Here is a 21,087-nt window from a genome sequence, read left to right on the forward strand (position 1 = left end):
AAATCAGTGTGTAAAAAAGGATCAATACACAGTAAAACTACAAGCAAGGCTGGCATAGACCACACAGCTTCTTTTTCCATCTAAACACTCCCAACTTGTCTCCAGATCTGCTTGACACTGCCTCATTTGACATTACTTAGTCCATAAAACTTTACACATTTATAATGGGCAACAATAAGACTGGGCAGTTATTGTGGCATAAAAATAGGAGAAAGAAGTTACCAGACCATCAAATATGGACATCGTTTTCTAGCCAAATGCTTTATTAATGATAAATTAGCAGTCCCAAATTAACACAGATGTGATAAAATATCTACTTCATTGACAGGTTTTTATTATGAACTGTACTTACAGGCTTAAATTGAAAAGACCCATCTCCACAAACCACTTCCACATTTTGAATAATATTTCACTTGTGATAGGTAAATAGGAAGCATTTTAGGAACATTTCAATAAATCTCATTTGGAGTGAGACTGATTTTTCTTAAGTAGACAAAGTTGAGTTGGAAGACTTTTAAAAAATAGATTGATTATTTCATGGTGCCATAAGAAAGGAAACCACAATAAGTACTTTGCTGCTGACATTTTGAAAATCTAACATCCTATAGCTTGTTTGACTTCATTAGATTATACTAAATATTAGGAAGGTACAGAGCAATGGTGAAGAAATGAAACTAGAGAAACAAGGATGTACTTGCATAAAAAACTGGAAGGAAAAATGAATTCTTTTCATTGAACCACTATCTATTCCTTTCCATCCCACTTATGAGCTAAGTCATTCAACAGCTATTTACAAGACATGGAAGCTTAGAATTCCGTTGCTTTAAAGTATGAGGACTTCAATATTGTGGCCTAACAACTAGCCAGTATCTTTTTCAACACAAGAGCAAGCAGTCTGGCAGATCTCTGGAGTTCTAAACCAACAGACCAAGTTCCTCCCTTGATTGTTTAGGCCTCTATGAAGAAAGAAATGCAATCCAATAATGACGATATTGGCAGTGGAGAAACTCATCCAAACCCCTATTAAAGCTAATTCAGAGAGACTTCCTGTACCCTGTAATGATATTTCAAGGCATCTTTTTTTGACTTGTGGTGAATTCAAATGTATGTAATGGGTCATAGAATAATAAGATTTTATTGTTCTTGGAATTGGGTTGAAGTATCTTCTTTACCCCCCACCTCCTTCATTCTATCACATACCCATGCCCTCTCTGCCCTGATCCCAATATGACCTCACCGCACGTGTCCCTCAGGACCAATGCACAATGAGGATTCAGCACAGTTCTCACTGCCTTACCTCATTGGAGTCTCTGGATAACCTTCCAGGTATGGTTCTGAATCTTTCCCATAAAGCAGTAGCAAACTTGCAAGAATTTTGCTATGAAAAAAAATAAAATGAACTGGACTTCATGATCAACCAGAAACAAGCGTGAACAGACCTGTTCTCAGACCAAATCAACATCTACCCCTCCCCTGACAACTATAAATTCAGAAGTCATCACCACATAAAGTGCCTCATGCACAAATACTTGAACTCTGACTTCCTTTCAACAGCCTTAATGGTACTGCTTCCCATATCATTTTAACGTGTCCTGGTGTTGTAATGCCATAAATGACAAGCTCAACTATGATCATGGCTCTAGTTGCCAGGCCTAACTCCACAACACCTCTGTCACGTAACAGGCGACCCTGATGTGGCACACACAAGGGAACTCTGCCCCCATAACTCCCAGAGCCTCAACTCTCCCAAGCTTTTTCTTCTCTATTAGAATGCGGAGGCCTACAACCCACTACTGCAAAGTACAGACATGAAAATAATTAACCATCTCTTCTGTTCAGCTATAACTTATATTCCCTCTGAGGAGAAAAAATGGAGAGAGAGAGAGAAAAAACTCCAGGCCCAGAGACCCACGTTTCATTTGGAACACTAGGGGTTCTTGGTAGAGATCATTAAAGTGTAGTTTGAAATATTTTCCTTTTCTCATCAAATCACTAGCCCTGTAATTGATGTCATAAAAAATATCTGTGTTCTGTTGCAGTGGGTTTCTCAGGTCCCTTCAAGTTATCAATTATTTACATCCCAATGAAATGAAAGGAAGCTGCATTGTAAGGTCCTGAAATGCCACCAAGGAGTCTGAGGGTGGCGTCGTTAATCTTGTGCATTGCACCCATGAAGAGCGCATTATACTCTACTTGGGAAAGTTCATTTCCCCTTCTCTGTCATACATTATCGGTGGATTTTATTGCTTCTCCTCATAAATAGTCTCATTGGGCTTTTTGTTTGTTCATCTCCTCCACAATTTATACTCATAAGGATGAGAGGAAAAACACCAGTGCCTTCAGATTCCACAGACCCTTTTCTTTGGGTCTTGTGGGCTTTAGCCATTTCCTCCTCATTCCCATGGCATCCCGGAAGTTTTGTTCACCTACCAATATTCACACGGTCTGGATTTTAGGAAAAATTACATTTGATAATGGCATAATTTAATTGGTATTAGGATTCATAGCCTTCCATTATTTCTCCTGCTTTAACTTCCCCCTTCCCACACTTTCTTCCCCTATTCACACAACAGAGTAATTCTAGCAAGGCGAGATAATCACGCTGTTACTTTTCCATGGGGGAAGCAACAGAAAACATTTGATGATAAGTCTTAACATCCTAACTTGGCCATTATTCCTTTAGTAAGATGAAAAGGAGTCTTGGCTAGCACACTACCTTTTACATATTCTGGTAAAGAACTTTATAGGTATCGCTGGTAAAATCTGATACTGCACTTTGTACCAACACATTATTTTCAGGCTTATTTAGGATTGTTCTTTTATAGGCTTCATTGTAACAACTAGAGACAGTTTATGGAATCAGAGTTATATCTAAACTAGAGTGCAATAGGCTTTAGCTTTTCCATCATGGAAAGTGCAGGTCGAAATCAACATGAATCTGTTCCTAATCAGCCTATGTCTCTGATCTACAGACTGTATAAATTTGGTTGCTATCAATGATATGTCATGCAAGTATAAGTAGGGGGTGCTTATGTGGAGAAACCACTAAGAATATTCTAAAAATGTCAGAAGAAAGGAGCATGAATTTATAAGAAAAAAAATGGGTACAAGCAAACCCAAGTAACCTTGTGTAGTCTTACCTCTACATGACCTATATTTTCTATTATAGGTCATGATCTCCTTTTAGAGAACAGCAAGGTAGCTCTTTCCAGGACTGAGGAGGGCATATATATTATTGTTCCTCATTTAGTCGAAGGGAATTTTTGAGAATAGGAGGGAGCACGCTGGTTAGACAGGACTGCAGCCACGATTCTTTCTTAATGCTGCAGTTTCATGTTCTATATTTACTATTCCCTAGATATGTAGACATCTAAATTGGCATTAGGAGTGTGGGGGAAATTCTGCCAATATCTGGATCCTGAAAACCTCAACAACTTGATTAACTTCAGAGACTTGCAGTCCTACTTGCCAAGTATTATGCCATCCAGAGTTTCACAATACACCTAGCAATACAGATAACTAATATTCCTCTCTCCTTGATTTTCTGCAAAGAAAGGACTCTTTAGAACATAAGGGGATATGTTTATTTAATGCAGCCACAAGGAAGGTGAGGGAGACATTTTTGCAAAGTGATAAAAAGCTATTTAAACAATTAGGTGCCTGCAATGAAGACCCCAGCACTTGTGGTCTCAGCTTGGTGCTCCAGCTTCCTGTAGGATGGAGAGGCATCATATGGCTGACAGCTATGTGTTTCCTGTCCAGAGGAAGCAGAAGGGAGCCAGGAAAAAAAGAGAGTAGGGGAAGGAGCAGATGGGTAGAGCTAGAGAGGACTTCTAGCTCTCTCTGACCCCAGCCATGGTTCTTTTAACAGAATGTGGTTTTGTTGAGGACAAAGCAAATGCAGCTTAAAGAAGCCCCTGTAGACAATTTCAAAGCTGAAAAAAAAAATCAGGGTTGCTTATGTGGAGAAATTACTAAGAATGTTCTAAAAATACGGGAAGAGAAGGGCATGAATTTATAAGAAAGAAAATGGATACAGGCAAACCCAAGTCACCTGGTTTAGTCTTAACTCTCCATTATCTGTATTTTCTATTATAGGCTAGGATAAATGATTTCATCTATGTCAAGCTTAATGTTTTTCTTTTCTTTTTTTATCTGTTTTGTTTTGTTTTGTTTTGAGATGGAGTTTCGCTCTTGTCGCCCAGGCTGGAGTGCGATGGCGCGATCTTGGCTCACTGCAACCTCCTACTTCCGGGTTCAAGTGATTCTCCTGTTTCAGCCTCTCAAGCAGCTGAGATTATATGCATCTGCCACTACACCTGGCTAATTTTGTACTTTTAGTAGAGATGGGTTTCATCATGTTGGCCAGGCTGGTGTTAAACTCCTGACTTCAGGTGATCCACCTGCCTCGACCTCCCAAAGTGTTGGGATTACAGGCGTGAGCCACCGTGCCCGGCCGAGCTTAATGTTTTTCAAAGCATGTTTCACGTGGGTTTTGTTGGTTGTTCCTCAAGTAAGTAGGTCTGGCTGCTGTCCTGCTTCCAGTTTTAAGGCTTGGAGGGGGTAGGTGAAGGCTCGCCTGGTGTCCAGCAGTCTGGGGCAGGAAGGACATCACTTAGCTTCTGTTTATGGTTTCTCCCCTACTCAGCTCCCCTAGAGTGCAGCCTCTGTCTCAGAGACTCCTCCGCCCTTCTATTACTCGGCAGGGCACAGTGCTGTTCCCCTTTCTCAGTGGCAGCTCTGTAAACGCTGATTGATGAATTAATTGGCAACAGTGATAATGACTGCTCTCAAGTACCTACAACAAAAGTTGTTGTTTTCCTCAGGGATCTGCCCAGAACTGATGTACCTAGGGTTGGCATTAGAAAAATAATGAAGAATATCAGCAGATATTAGTGACTGAGGAAGCAGGCGCCAATTTAGCTGTAGACACCACACTGAGATTCACACAATTAGAAGTTTACAGTCAACTGTTGGATGATACAGTCCATTAATCTTTCTAACAGTTACATGGTTCCATTTGGACCAGGCTCAACTCTTATAAAACGCAGACTCATTACACTGACTCAGACGGGAGCCGGGAGAACATGTTCAAGGGCAGCACCGCCATTGGCACACGTACTTGAGGAACTATTTTGGCATCTTAAATGTGAAATGGAAGTTAGGCAGATTCTCCGGAAAGTCAGTCCTTGCTTTTGCTTATCTAGTCCTTTGCTCCTCTGTCCTGCTTGTCTTGTCTGCTTGGGCTGGGAATTCAAATACAAAGAAAAGGAGAGCATCTGTAATCATCTGCTCAGAGAACATGGCCAGGGAGTTTTACCAAAGTAGATTTAAGAACAAACTCATCCTGTTTGGGAGGCTGTGGAATAGGCAGCCAGTGTAAATACAGCAACTCAGAGCATGAAGTGGGTAATTTGACCTCTTGAATACCCTTTGGAGCTTGAATATCCAGTCGGATTATATTGAACAAATGAGCACACAGTTCTCAAATCTACGGCCTTAGAATGATGGGGAGAACGCTGTTTCACCTATGTCCTTTCTATTACAGAGACATGCCTCTTGGCGTTACGAGCTTGGTGAACGTAATTTCATTACATCTGTATCGCACTTTTTCAGCTGAGAAACGATGTCTTAGAGAAGTAAAATGACTCACCCAAAGTTACACAGCTGTGAAGTGAGCAGGCAAGCATATGTAAATGGACCCCAGGCTTATTGAGGCCATGCTCTGAAATCTACCTTGGCATTACCAGAGGGAGAGGCTATAGTTTTAGCTTTTGTTAATAATTTTAACTCCAAAGAGGAGGAAAATGAAGGGTAAAATATGAGGAAGTTGGGAGAGAGAAATGTAGAAATGATGTTGAATTCACCTACATCACCATTGGCCTAAACTGGCTGTGCAGTCAGAGGAAGGGGACATCTGGATGTGGTTCCATGACGCTTGGGAATGAGAATTAAGATTTATCTGAGATCAGTTAACAAGTAGGCATCCTAATAACTGCTTAAAAATGCACGTGAGGCTGGAAAACATGCAGGCTCTGGAGGAGAATATAGAAACGCTGCAGGACTGTCAGTTCTAAGCATTATTACTATGCTGCAGTGGTTTCCAATGACTATATAGTTCTGATGCATGTGGCATGGGTCTTTCCACTTAAAACCACTTTCAGGATCTTTTACACACTCTCCTTGTGTTTTCATAAACTATAACCACTGTAATCAATATAATCAATATTTCCTACCAATAGATTCTGGTCGTTGAGCACTGAGCCGGTTCTGAAAAGATGGTTCCTGGAATCCTAACAGTGATGAAGTCATCTTGATCATCTGCATATGGATTATCTATGGCCAATTTTTTAATGCCATTCTGATTTCTCACAGCCCACAAGATCCTTCTAAGCCAGCTCCTTTTACACTCTGTCACTGGGAGCAAGGGAGGGCACATTAATTTTAATATTGGCTTTAGTCAGACCTCATTAGGAAGGTCAATATACTGCCATAATCTCACTAAATAATATGTTTAAAACACTAAATAAATAACACTTACGTTATCCATAGTTTTGGAACATCAAGGCAGCTTTTATTCTTCCAGTATCACAGCTTATTTAAGACTGCAAAGGAGTTTTAAGCACATTACTTTTGGCTTCTCTCCAACAATGTTGCAATATGATATTTAGAGCTTGTGAATCAAGAGACAAACATGTATGGCCAGGTGTGGTTTGACATAAAAATTTCTGGGAGACAGTTGGTCTCTGTGTATGATAAATGATCAAAAATCCCATTCATTTCTAAGGTCTGTGCTTTAAAAGGAAAGGTAAATATACCGAAGGCTTCCTTTTCTTTGGTCGGCATTTATCTTCTCAAGTGTGGAGGTCCATTTGATTAATGTCTAGTCATTTAAGGAAAAAGATGTCTTCTTTAAATTGCATGAAATATGAAATGATTAGGTCATGCTTCTGGGGAGTTTTTATGTCCAATTGCTTAAACTTTTTAAAACTTTTGTTTTTTTTTTAAGTTTTGTGTTGTGTGCTCCAAGGAGACTCTCACATCCCCTGCATAACTCAATAGATGGGGCAGGCCGGGCATGGTGGCTCTTGCCTGTAATCCCAGGACTTTGGGAGGCTGAAGCAGGAGGATTACTCGAGTCCAGGAGTTTGAGAGCAGACCTGGCAACATAGTGAGACCTCATCTCTACCAAAAAAAAAAAAAAAAAAAAAAAATTAGCCAGGTGTGGTGGTGCATGCTTGTAGTCTCAGCTAATTGGGAGTCTAAGGTGGGAGGATCACTTGAGCCTAGGAGGTTGAGGCTGCAGTGAGCCATGGTTGTACCACTGCACTCCAGCCTGGAGAACCGAGCGAGACCTTGTTTAAAAAAAAAAAAAAGATGGGGCTATTTTCTGATGTGGATCCTTCTTTAACAGGGGTCTTCCTCTGCTGGCAGTGATGGCTTTGAATTCTGGCTGTGCCTGAGTACCAGTAGGTAGTGGTCTCATCTGGTGGGCAACCACATGCCAATCTATCCCTCTTTCAAAGTTTCATTAATTATGAAAGACAAATGTCCATTCTAATTTGGAAATTACATTTTACATTGTTGGCCATGGTACCACATTGAGGCTGCTGCTTTTCATTATATTATTATGCAGTCTGGGTTTTTACTTTTGTTGTGTGCGTGTAGTCATTTTCCCCTAGTGGACTAACATAGTTTCAAACACTACATAAATAACCCAGTTCCATTTGCTAGTTTCCACAATTTTTAAAAATCAAGATACCAGATAAAATAATGTTTTGATGGCTAGAGTCTATTATCAGCATATTACACAAGCCTGGTCTTTGGAAAGGCATAAATCAGATAATGCAGTTTCAGTGATCTGTGCTCTTCTGATTTTTTAACACCTTCTGTCAAGGCTGCCTTTACCTGCATCTTTTGATAATAAGAGAATTAGATCATTGGCATCATCACAAGATGCATCTAGCAGCAGCATTTCTTCATTATTATCATTACCAGGGGTTTGTGGTGTTGGATTTCTTTCAGTTCCATTTGTTTCATGTCTATATGTTTCTGGGTTCTGATAGCGCCTCTCCCTCTCTCTCTCTCTCTCTCTCTCTCTCTGTGTGTGTGTGTGTGTGTGTGTGTATGTGTGTGTGTGTGTGGTTTAAGGATACAGAGAGATAGACTGAGAGAGAGACTAACAGACATTGACAGTGAGGAGAAGAGAGGTTGGTAGAAAATGAAAAGAAGTTGGGGCTGGGTGCAGTAGCTCATGCTTGTAATTCCAGCATTTTGGGAGGCAGAGGCAGAGGATCATGAGGTCAGGAAATCGAGAACATCCTGGCTAACACAGTGAAACCCTGTCTTTACTAAAAATACAAAAAATTAGCCAGGTATGGTGGTGCATGCTTGTCATCCTAGCGACTCGGGAGGCGGAGGCAGGATTATCACTTGAACCTGGGAGGCGGAGGTTGCAGTAAGCGGAGATTGTGCCACTGTACTCCAGCCTAGGTGACAGAACGAGACTCTGTCTAAAAAAAAAAAAAAAAAAAGAAAAAAGAAAAGAAAAGAAAAAGAAAAGAAGTTGGAAAAGAGAGACTAGGTAATGGTGTGCTGGGGATTCCTTCCTTTGCCCTGATCACATCCCTACCCCTATTCTTTACCTACCACACCCCTACCTGTATTCTCTACCACACCCCTACCCCAATTCTTTATCTACCACACACCTACCCCTATTCTTTATCTACCACACCCCTACCCCTTTTCTTTATCTACCAAGTAGCCTATGAGGCCTAGTCAGCCGTTCCTCAACAGAGGGGCAGTGTGGCTTCCTTTGAGACTGTTCCTGGGTTTTCTATCCTTTCCCTGTCTACCTTCCCACCCTCCTTCAGAATCAGAGGCCCTGAAATGTGTTGCATAGAGGATGTCTCACACAGAGAAACACAATTTCCCTATCTGTCTTTCAAACGGCCTGTTCTAGACTTAGTGGCACATGAGGAAACATTCTCTTTGTTTCTGTATAAGCTGTCACTCCCTCTTCATGTCAAAGCTTCTGGTTTCATTCAGCCAAGATGAGTAGAAATGATTTCCCACATAGAAATCCTTGAAGAGAGTTCCTTTTTCCTTCCTTCTTCCTGAACACACAGCTGAACTGTTCTTCCTGTGCCTGGGGTATAAAAGTGGGACCATGAGACTAAATTTTGGCCAACAGAATGTGGGTAGAAGCTATGCTGGCCACTACCAGGCCACTAAACCTTCTGTGCAATCTTCCAAGCTCTGCTTCTCACTGTCCTTGGGCTGGAAGTAAGATATTCTGAGACCCTAGAAGACAGAGGATCCTCATGATGGAGGGCCCAGATCCGTGTCTCACTGCTAGGAAGAGGTGCTGCCAAGTGAGCTGCCTGGCCAGAGACATTCACACTGGTCTGAGTGAGCAGCACCAGAGATTTAGGGTTATGAAAACTGTTAGCATCACATCAGAACTGCGTATCTGGGATTTTTTTTTTTTTTTTTTTTTTTAAGAAAACAAATCTGGTTGTGGTAGTTTTCAGAGAAGTCTTTTGACTTAAAGAAACTAGGATGCTGCTATCTTTGAAAAGAGAATAAATTTGTAAAAAGCACTGATAACATCTTCAGATCTAATATCCAACATTGTGCAGCATGGTCAATTTTCAAGAGGATATATATTTCCAGGAATAATCAGGACATTTGCATTATCCTCAGTTTTGGGAAGAAATTATTATAAGTGGTTCCATTTGTACGTTAGTGAAATCCCTAATCCCATGGTGTGCTTGTCAAACGACTGTTCGTTTGCAGGTATTCAACATTTCCAATAACAGTATTCCCTTACCTGCTTTTAAATCATTACTGTTTTTATAATGGCTTCATTATTTCTTAATTGTCCTAATTTTTTTCTTACCTATTCTTGTTAAAAGCCGATTAAAATGTGAATAATTTCAACATCCCAGGCATTCTAGAAACAAAATGAATTTCAGGTTTACATCCATTCATCAGTAAAAGGCAGAAGAGGAGGGCAGGATGGACAATTCTAGATTAACTTCAACTGAATTTAATTATGCCTTTATGCCACATCCTCATGGCACTCAGAATGTGGCAATGCCAGTGGTATTTATTGCTCATTCAGTCCTGATGAGGACACTAAGGTCTAAAGAGGTCTGCACAGTTAGATAGTGATGAAGACAGGCTAAGTCCGAGGTCTAACAATTTCCAGTCGAAGGAGCTGTGTGGAACTAAACCTGTTAATGTAAGTGGGTGTTCACTCTCTTCAGCACTGTGTTCTGTCTCTCTGGTTTCCTCCCCTGGCCCTAACCTAAGGCCCACAGGATAAAAGGCACTAATTTTATCTGATGCACTGGGAGGTTGACATCTCTAGATGCTTCCACCAAACACAGAGTTCAACTAAACCTTTTGACAATGTATTTGTGAAGGTTGCTTTCTATCACCACCCCTCTCCATTCCGTATTTCTTCATTTCACTGGCTATTCTTGCTTGAACCATCTCTGTGCAAAGCATGATAGGAAGAAATGTTCTATTTCCTGCAATTGTTAGAATATCACCCTCTTCTGTGTGGTAACAGTCTTCTAATTAATTAGGAGAATCACTACCAGCCAATGTATTTTCTCAGGCATAAGAACATTTTTTCTCCCTTAGTTCAGGAATATTGAATTCTTGTCTTGGATGATCCTTTAAGTAGCTATGAGACTTTGAACTAAACTCATCACCTTTCTGACCCTTAGTTTTCATCAGTTAAATTAGGGGTTAGTTCAGAATGCCACTGTCTCTTCCAGTTGGAATTAATCAATCAATTCAACAATATATGACAGGCACTGTGGAAGGTCCTGAGAATTTTAAAGGAAGAAGAAGGAGGAGGAGGAAGAGGGGAGGAGGGGAGAAGGGGAGGGAGGGAGGAAGGAAAGGAAGGAAGGAAGGAAGGAAGGAAGGAAGGAAGGAAGGAAGGAAGGGAAGGAAGGAAGGAAGGATTTCCTGTCCCAATCTGGTTTGAAGTTCCTGCTTTTTCTAGATGGGGTGATGAAAATTAAGGGGTACCTGGTTTTCTGGGTAAGGTCTGGTTTCCAAAATCACACTGGGAAATGCAGAATCCAGGGACATCCCCTGAATCTGTCTGGATTCAGCCTCCATTTTCTTTTTTTTTTTTTTTTTTTTTTTTTTTTTTTTTTTACCCTGGATAATGTTCTTGAGATTTGAATTACCTATCACTTATATTAAAATTCCTTCTTTGGCAAGGTGCGGTGACTCATACCTGTAATCCCAGCACTTTGGGAGGCAGAAGCAGGCGGATTACGAGGTCAGGAGATTGAGACCATCCTGGCTAACACGGTGAAACCCCATCTCTGCTAAAAATACAAAAAATTAGCCGGGCTTGGTGGCACACACCTGTAGTCCCAGCTACTGAGGAGGCTTGAGGCAGGAGAATTGCTTGAACCCGGGTGGCAGAGGTTGCAGTGAGCCAAGATTGGCTACTGCACTCCAGCCTGGGCAACAGAGCGAGACTCCTTCTCAAAAAACAAACAAACAAAAACTCCTTCTTTTTACGTTTCACTTGTCTCTTGTTCTCCTTCTAGTTTTTTTTCCTCCCCTGCAAATTGTCAACATTTAAGAATTTAACCTGGGCATGATGGCTCATGCCTATAATCTTAGCATCTTAGGAGGTGAAGATAGGAGGATTCTTTAAGTCCAAAAGCTTGAGACCAGTCTGGGCAACACTGAGAGACCTCATGTCTACACAAAATAAAATAGAAATAAATTAGCTGGGCACAGTGGTGGGCACCTGTAGTCCCAGCTACTTTGTAGGCTGAGAAGGGAGGATCGCTTGAGCCCAGGAGTTTGAGGCTGCAGTGAGCCATGATCACACCACTGCACTCCAGCCTGGGTGACAGAAAATAAAAAGAGAGAGTTGTGTTTTAGATTCTCTACGCAGGCCACCCATTGATGCACTTATCCTGGCATCCAGTTCTTCCTATATAGACCTTTGTTCATTTGCATACACTTATATGTATTTACTACACTATAATTCTTATGCTTTATTTTATAGTTTTCTTAATATGTTGTTATAAAACTATATCTGATTGATCAAAGGAAAGCAGTTCCTTCTCTCTTCCTCTATTTCTCTTTGAAATGTTGAATACTTGTCAATCATATCAAACCAGGGTCAGAGGAAATTTGATGGAATGGTGGAGGCAGCCCAAGGAAGTCTGCCTACCAAGAGCCTCCTGGAAGTCTGTGCTTGGTCTGCTGGTGCAGAACCTCTACAGTCCATTCTGTTTTCTCATCCCAGACAGCTCTGATGCTCTGCAAATCTAAAACATGTCCACCAGCTGGTCTCCATTTTATGTCTTCTCCTTTATTTATTTGCTGTTGGCAGTGGATAAACCAGAGATTGTCTGTGTCATTTCAAACTTCAGTTTGTGCCAACCCCTCTCAGCCTGGAGATAATTTTTCCCAACATGGCCTTGTAATCTTTCATCATATCCTTCTTCCTCTAACTCACTCTATGTTTGGCACATGGACCCAGCAAGGAAAGGGTCTTGGTTCATCCAGAGCACAGATGGGAGTTCTTTTGTGTCACCTGCCAGACAGTAGATCCAGACTTTATGCTCACTAGCTCACTCTGGTTCATGTTCATTATTTTGGAGTATACCCATCAGGACTGTCTTGGTTACAAAGGACAAAAAAGTCATCTTTAAGGTGATATTAGTTTTTTTCTTTTCTTTTCTTTTTTTTTTTAAGATTTAAGAGATTATATAATAATCCTAAAAACTAGGAGAAGTTTTGGCTTCAGGCATGGCTAGACTCTGGAGTTCAAATTTATGTGGGCTCAGTCTCTTACTCTCCCTTTTGTTGGCTTAACTCTTGGAGGGATCCTTTTCTTAGGATAGCCCCCAGCACCTTCGGTCTTACACCCTCCTGGGTTCATGTGCAGCTCAGCCAAGAGCTTCTGGGTCTGATTATTACTGACCAGAGTGGAGTCTTGTGCCTACTCCTGAGATGATCATTGGGGCCAAAGAGAGGAAATATGTTCATGGCAAAAGCTTGGGTTTTACATGTCTCCTTCAGGTGCTGGAGTGTGCCCAATCTCAGTGTACACTGAGGTTAAGGGATGTGATTCCTCCCAGGAAACCAAAGGTATGCCTACCAGAATAAGGAAAAGGTGACTCTGGCCAGCCGGAACACCAGAGGTCCGCTGCATCAGTACATTGCCTGACCATACATGTGCTTGACTCACTTCTTTTTCAAGATTATACTTTGAGAATATCAGTCTCATATGTTTTCATCTTGGTTTTCCAGTTGTGTCATTATCTCTGATTCTAACTCCTAGGCAATGAAGGAGTTCTCATCTTTTCAGTTCTTCAGCTTATACTTTCAAAAATCAGAGATGGTTTCTGTTATTTCAGTCTGTAAATCAATAGAAAAAAAATCACCATTGTACAAGGTTTCAACTGTGTCTCCAATCCAGCACACACATGGCGATGACTGCAGGGTGTTTATGGTTATGAACACAATATAACATTGTACATGAGGCAAAGAGCATATTTTGCAGTTCAATTTCATAAACTGTTTTCTAGTTTATCAATTCATTTATTCTGTTTTCATCACAAGAATTTTAACATTTAAACCCTGCGAAAAAAAAGCAGACAATCCACATCATAAAACTAACAAGTTTGGTAAACACAAAAAGAAAAAGCAATCATTTTCATTTGCAATTGTCTAAACAGTCCACAGATGCACATGAGCTATTGCCAAGTATATTTGTTTATTTGTTTGATTTATAACATGAGCTCAATGCATAAAAACATCATAGGATACATACAATAAAATATGTGCATGCATGAATCTGTTGGCTCACAATATTATGTTTCTTTCTGTACTTCAGAATTCCCTTAGCACGTCTTTGACACTCAATGTATGTTCACTAATAGTGACTCTTCCTGCAATTTCACATAACCACCAAACAAAAAGAGTAACTGGGGGGGAGAGAGAGAAAAAATATATATATGTAAAGATCCCTGTATCTTTACAGTCATTGTACTTTTCTGGATCCTTCTCAAAAAGCCAAATGGAGGTGAGTAGGTCTAGCATTTCTTCCTTTCCTCTCAAGAGACATAATGTGTTCATAAGACCTTATAATGTGATGAGATTCTAGGAATACTTTCTGTTACTCTGCTTTTTAAAATTTTTCTAATCAAATATTAACTTTCTAGTTCCAGAAGTTGAACTTAAACCAGATTTTTCTTCTTTTTAAAGTGGGATCCTTTACAGACCCACAGACACGATAAAGCATGAGCATGTTTTAATGCCACCCTCTTCCTTCCCATGACCCAGTGGTAAAGAAAATGGAGAATGTGTATGTATTTAAAGAAAAATGTAAAGTGTTTCTCACCATCCAGGCAAGGTATAGAGCATTCTAATTAGTTACTCCAACTAGTTCATGTCCCTAAGACACTGAGCCCATCCTTTTGTGTTTTAGGATGAAAGGATAGTTTGGATCTCAGAAGGCACCATGGTACCAGCCATGCATGTCCTGTTGCCTCATGCCATCCCAGAGTAACCACCAGTTCCTCTTTTGCAGCTGGATATAGCTTCAACTTACAGAATGACCAGCCTTTCAGAGGTTAGGCTGTCTAAGTACAAATAGCTATCAAACCCCTTTGCAAAACAGAGCTAAAATCCAATCACTTTCACACATCCTATGGTGCATTGCCATATTAAAATTAGGTTGTGTCAGCCAGTTTTATATTTAAGGCCCATGAGATTAAACTAATTTAGAATTCAATCTTGTAACTAAGGAAAAAGCCTCATTACAAATAGCCTTTGCTTGGCAGCTTTATGTCTCATAAAGAGGATTGTTCTTACCAAGATAGTCTCCTAGGCTGAAACAAAGGGATCACTGTTCCAAATGTTGGTCTCTACCGCAATTCTTTGATTTGATTTCCTCAGCTACAACACTGATACGGGCAGTACTCACTACCAAATGTATTCAACCTCTCAGGAATGCTCTGACAACCAATGAAACAATGCCCTAGGTTCTCTAAATTCTTTAGCACTTCCCTGAAAAGCACCCAGAAAAGAAGCAATGTCTGAACAGATGTAAATTTTACATATCCTTTCTTTAATTAAATAGACTAGTGTAAAAGACTCAGAAATTAGGAGTATGGACAAAAAGAGCATCCACTAATCTTTGGGGGATGTTTCTAAGCAACCGGCATTGTGTGATACAGAGATCATTACATCTGTTCCATTATTATGCCTCGTGTTCCCAAGGGGTTCCGAAACCTCAAAACATTCCAAACATTTTATAAAGAATCTTCCTTTTGCCTTATTAATAGGAACTGAGGACATTTTAGAAGCAGAGACATTGCTGGTGCAAATTCTGTGAAAATGGAAATCTTACACATTTTAGGCTTAGCCAACCAATTGATTTGTGATGCAAATGCTATTGTCCAATGTCTCTTACATCCCTGGAGTCTCTAAATGTGTGTGTGTGTGTGCGTGTGTGTGTGTGTGTTTTAATTTCAGTCTGGCATTAAAATTCTCTTAGTTTATGGCTATAAACTACCATCATCCATTCCATGTGGATATTATTTCCTGCCAAGTAGCACAGACTGTCACAACTACCACACTGACCAGGGGATTCCCCAAGTGGCCTCTGGATGCCTTCATTTAAGTAGCTGATATTTATGAGTTCTGGCCTTAGAATAAGAATTTCCATTATGAGGTCCAGACTGTTTTGGGCTGAAATTTTGATTTCCTGTGATTTCTTGTGGAATGTAGGCAGCTGTCAGTCTTCTTCATGACAGGATGTCTAATGAATCCAAAAATTAATTGTATTTCATTGTTTGGGGATCTGATTTACTATTCCTGATGGGCCAACTGTCCAGTACCTGCAATAAGTAAATGCACATTCTCCCATTTCTCTGGAATACAGTCTGTCATAATTCTCTGGACTTTTAAAATAAGAGGCTAGCTGTCCACTGCTGGAGAGAACGTAAGCTGTGGAACAGGATGACCTTTTGAGCTCCTTTCCAACTCTGTCCCCACATTCTGATTTCCCTTCTGGAAAGCAGATATTAACATTTGACAAGGTTCCATGCTTCTTCGCTTCCTCAGCTTTTGTATTTCAAACGTCTATCGATCGTGCAGTAGTTGCACACTATTCCTTTGTTCTTTATGTCTTTATTGATGCAAAGCAGTGCCAGAAACTGCTTTTTAACAGTTATTCAATCCCTGATGCCCTTCATGTATCAGATTTGGGATTTCATTTCTTAGAACTACTGGGCTGGCTACACAATTAATTGCTTCTTATTAATAAGCCATTAGATTCACCTGACCAGCCATCAACAGCTGAAGAAAAGCACACCTCCCCCTCCTTTGCCTATCTCTCTTTCACTTTTGATGTTGAAGCTGCTCTGCTGTGCAACAGGAGACTTGCTGGAGTGTCTGGAGGTCTCTGGCTCATTTAAAGTGACAGGCAATGTTATCTCCTGATAATAAACAGGTTTCTGTGGTCATCGCTATGACCTTTATCCATTCACCCATCAGAGAGATCCCAGAAGGCCACTGACACTTCACTCTGGTTAATCACATGGCTCTTAAGGAAAGAGGTTGTATGTTTGTGTGTGTTTAAATTTCCATCCACTGGCATCAGCAGTCTGTGTTCAGGAGGAGGCGTAGCATGCAGGGTAGCATGGCTAGGTCTGGAGAGAGACAGATGTTGGTTTCAAATCCAGCTCCACCACTTATTAGAAGACATCAAACAAGTTACTTCTTTCCTAAGCCTCAATTTCTCCTCCTGGAAAATGGTGGTCATAGTATACCAACCCAGCTTGATTGTTTGCGAATAAAACAAGCCTGCATGTAGAATATATTCCATAAGCATTTGCTAGAATTGCTCTCTTTAGCTTGCTGCCAATTGACTTATATTCAAAAAGAGATCTGCATGGTGTAATGGGCCAGGAATGGCCTTTGGTGTCATCAAACAGACCTGGTTTGATCCCCAACTGTGCCATTTACTCTGTGACTTTATCTGCTGATCCTTATTTCCCCTTCTCAGAGGGCAGATGTGAGGAATAAAATGAGGTAATGAGTTGTGCCTGGCATACAGCAGGCCCTCAAAAAATATGGATCTCCTGACTAGAGACCATCAGGACCCATTAGACTTTCCTCTCATGAGAACATGGGGCTAGGGCCAGCCCCAGGTTGATTCTGATGACCATTCGAGGACTCACAGTATTATGTGAGCACAGACCCCATCTGTGCTCCATGAAGGTGGACCTCTTGCCCCGGCTGTGGTCTCTCTGTATGCTCTGTGTTCATGGTTCTGACACTCCCAGGCACGTAGTCCTCTTGTCCCTCCCATTTCAGGTCTAAATGATTTATCCAGATCCTTGGGGCCAGATGTGTTTCAGAGTTCAAAATTTTCCATGTTTCAGAAAGATCATTCAGAGTTGTCTGTATTTATGGTACCTAACACCCCAGTGGACTCTGGGCAGCACTCCATAATCAAACACATTAATATTTCTACAGTGAAATGTATGATTGCTCACCGTAAAGTGGGGTAATGGTAAATATCTTCACTTCTTTTCAGATCAGGTTTTGTCACCAAATGTATTCCAGTCAAGTCAGCATCAATGGCCAAATGAGTTTGGGAAAAATATTCAGTTTTCAGAGACTTTTCAATTTGGGGATTGCTGATTAGGGGGTTGTGGACCCATAGAAACCCTGGAGCTAGAATTAACTCCTCAGACCTTGTTTGTTTTTGTCCTGCTGACGTACAAGCCATTTCCAAGTATTCTGTTCTCCTCAGCTATAGATAGCCTTTCTCATCTGTGCCAAACTATAGAATTCTCATTTTAAAGCCTTTTCTTCAGGACCCTGTTTTTGGTAGATACATTCCATTTATCCAATTCGCCACCTCCATCCTTTATTCCTTTCCCCACCAACTCTGAACTTGAATATTCTGCATAGGTTTCTATGGTTTGCCTTGAGTAAAATAATGATTCCTTGATTTGCCCTTAATGTATGCATTTGCTTTTTCTTTTTTTTTTTTTATATCAGCCCACAGAGCAGGGATCTGTTATTAGATTCCTTATTAACTCGCTGCCACAACCAGGGACTTCCATGGGTTGTATGCATGCTAATGGGAGGAGAACCAAGCACACTAGACAGAAAAATCCAACGGAGGCTTCAGTTACTTCCATGGCCACAGGTTGCAGTCCTAACCTATTTATGTTCAACCTTCTTACAAAAGAGACTGAGTAAAAGGCAGTGAACAAATTAGTGTTCACCTCTGTCTTTATTGCCATAAAAACAACTTAAACTCTTGCTTTATCAAAAGTGAACATCATCTTAAAACAATGAAGAACTGAAAACTGTGCTCCAGACAGTGTTACTCTTGATGGTAACAGTGATCTTTATATAAAGAACTGTTCTAAGAGGAATATCTGACCTCGACTAATAAATAATAGTGACTGACAAGAGGAGTCTTTGGCAAGGTAAATGGGGAGCTGCTTACACTTGCTGGCTCTATTTCTCACACATCAGTCACTGCAATTCAGCTTAATTTGTCTTCTCTCATCAGTGCAAACAGTTCTCCCCGAGTCACTGGTGACCTGCAATGGCTGGATTTAAGGGCTATTTTTCAGTCAATTTTACTTAAACTCTCAGAAGTATCGTATGCCACAGCCAGCCCCTCCTACTTGAAATACTTTCTTCCTGTGATGTCTGTAATCATGTGGAAACTTAGTTATCTCCTTCATCTTTTACCTCTTCTATTCATTCTCCTCAGCAGGTCATCCTTCAGTACCTAATCAAGATATACAAGCATTCCATAAGACCCTCTTGCCTTTTCCCTCAGTGATCTTTCCCTAGGTGATCTTTCTATAGTCAGATGACTGACACATTTATATTTCCTGCCCAGGCCCATACTTTCCAACTCCAGACTTGTATACCCAGCCATCTCCTTCCTATCTATTCATGGGGGTCAACAGATCCAAAATGGAGCTCATGACCTCCCCTTCCAAATCTGGTCTTCTCTCTCTAGAAACAGCATCATTATTTGTTCTCTTTTGCAAGTCAGACACATAGGGGTCATCTGAAATCCTTCTGTCTCCCTCATTGCTGATATCCATCTACCACCAACTTCTGCTGGTTTTATTTCTTAGGCAGCTCTCCTGCCCACCACATCTCTTCATCTCTACCACCATAAACCTAGTCCAAGCTTCTATCACAACTCACCAAAAATTGTAGTCCCCTCAGTGTGGAGGGAGGAAAGAGTGGAAATTGGAAGAAAGCAAAGTCTCTGTTACAATAACTGTAGGTTTATAACTGTTAGGATAAGTATAATAATCAATAAAACATTATGTTTCTCAAATTTGCATCCTTTTGTTTGATACTGGACCATTTAGGAGACCAAGGAAGGGTCTTATTTTTTCAATGCTTTTAGCAAAGGAGTTCCTAAGAACTATGTCTAACTGATCACTGATGGCGATGCCATGCCTGTGGGGAGAGGAACAGTGGGGCCTAAGTCACTCTAAAAGCCCCTTAAGTCCAGGGATGCAACGAAAACTGGATATACTTGCTTCCTCTCCCTGGCTTCCTGAGTCCTGAATTGGCTCAGATTAGAGGATTTCCTTAGTTCCTGTATGATCTAGCCCTTCTGTGGGACAAGGTTAGAAGCTCCCTGTCCTGACACTCCCCTGACACCCACTCAGCAATAGACATTGCCCCTGGAAGGAGATTTGTAGGAAATCTCCTACAGATCCCAACTCAAGCCTGCATTAACCTACTTCAAAGGAGTCTGACTGGAATTGATCGGGTCTGGGTGGTTTTGTTCTTTTTCCTCATTACCTGCTGAATTTGTTGTTTATGATAATATATACCAAGTCTCATCTTAGAAAATAGACAGTTGCAAGATCAGCCTCATAAACAGAAACAATTGCAGTAACAATTCCAAATAGTGGCGCTCACCTCCCAATTCTGCTTTTTTGATAGTCTTTCCCATTTCTGTACATGTCACAAAGGGACACTAGTTGTTCATGCCAGAAACCAAGAAATCATCCTTAACACCATCTTCTCAGTAACCACTTCTACCCATATTCATGAAATCATCAAGTCCTTTTGTTTCCACCTACCAAATACTAGAGTCTTATGCCTCTCCCAAATTTCACAAGCACCACCCTAGTCAAAGCCATCATCTTTCTGTGCCCTGCCTACAGCAATAAACACCTAGCTGGTATTTTGCATGAACTCTTCATCACCTGTATGTATTATCTACACAGAAGACCCAGTGTCTTTAAATACATGGGTTGTATTGTGTCCTTCCCCCTTTGCTCTCAATCCACTCACTTCTTTCAGTTCTCTCCACATCATTATCCTCTTTCCTGCCATGGGGCCTTTGCAAATACTGTTTGCTCTCTCTAGAACTTTCTCTCCTTTTCATCATCTGGCTAATTGTTCACTAACTTCTAAGGCTCAGGTTAAATGTTATTTCCTTGGTTCCTCAAACTAAACTGAATCCTGTCATGCTCTTACAAACTTACCCATTGATTTGTCACTTTCACTTGTTTTACCTGATAAATATATAGTCATTTTTATGATTGTTTAATATCTGTCATCTCAACCAAAGTATGAATTCCAAGAAGACAGGGACTTGCATCTGAACCAACACAAATGTGGACTGGCACTTGGTAATGTCTTTGATGGAAGAGGAGCTCAGGGTGCCGTAACAGATTACCATAGACTGGGCGGCTTAAACAACAGGAATTTTTCTCACAATTCTAGAGACTGGAAATTCCATATTAAAATCCAGCAGGGTCAGTTTCTACAGGGCTCTCTTCCTAGCTTTCAAACAGCCACCTTCTTGCTATATCCTTATATGGCCTTTCCTTGGTACATGTGTGTGGAAAGAGAGAGAGATCTCTCCCTCTTCTTTAGGACACCACTTCTATCATATTAGGGACCCATTATGACCTCACATAAGCTTAATTACCTCTTAAAAACCCTATCTCCAAATACAGTCACAATGGGGGTTAAGGCTTCAACCTATGAACTGGGGATGGGGGACACAGT

Source organism: Theropithecus gelada, chromosome 12 (genome assembly GCF_003255815.1).
Source record: "Theropithecus gelada isolate Dixy chromosome 12, Tgel_1.0, whole genome shotgun sequence".
Lineage (NCBI taxonomy): Eukaryota > Metazoa > Chordata > Mammalia > Primates > Cercopithecidae > Theropithecus > Theropithecus gelada.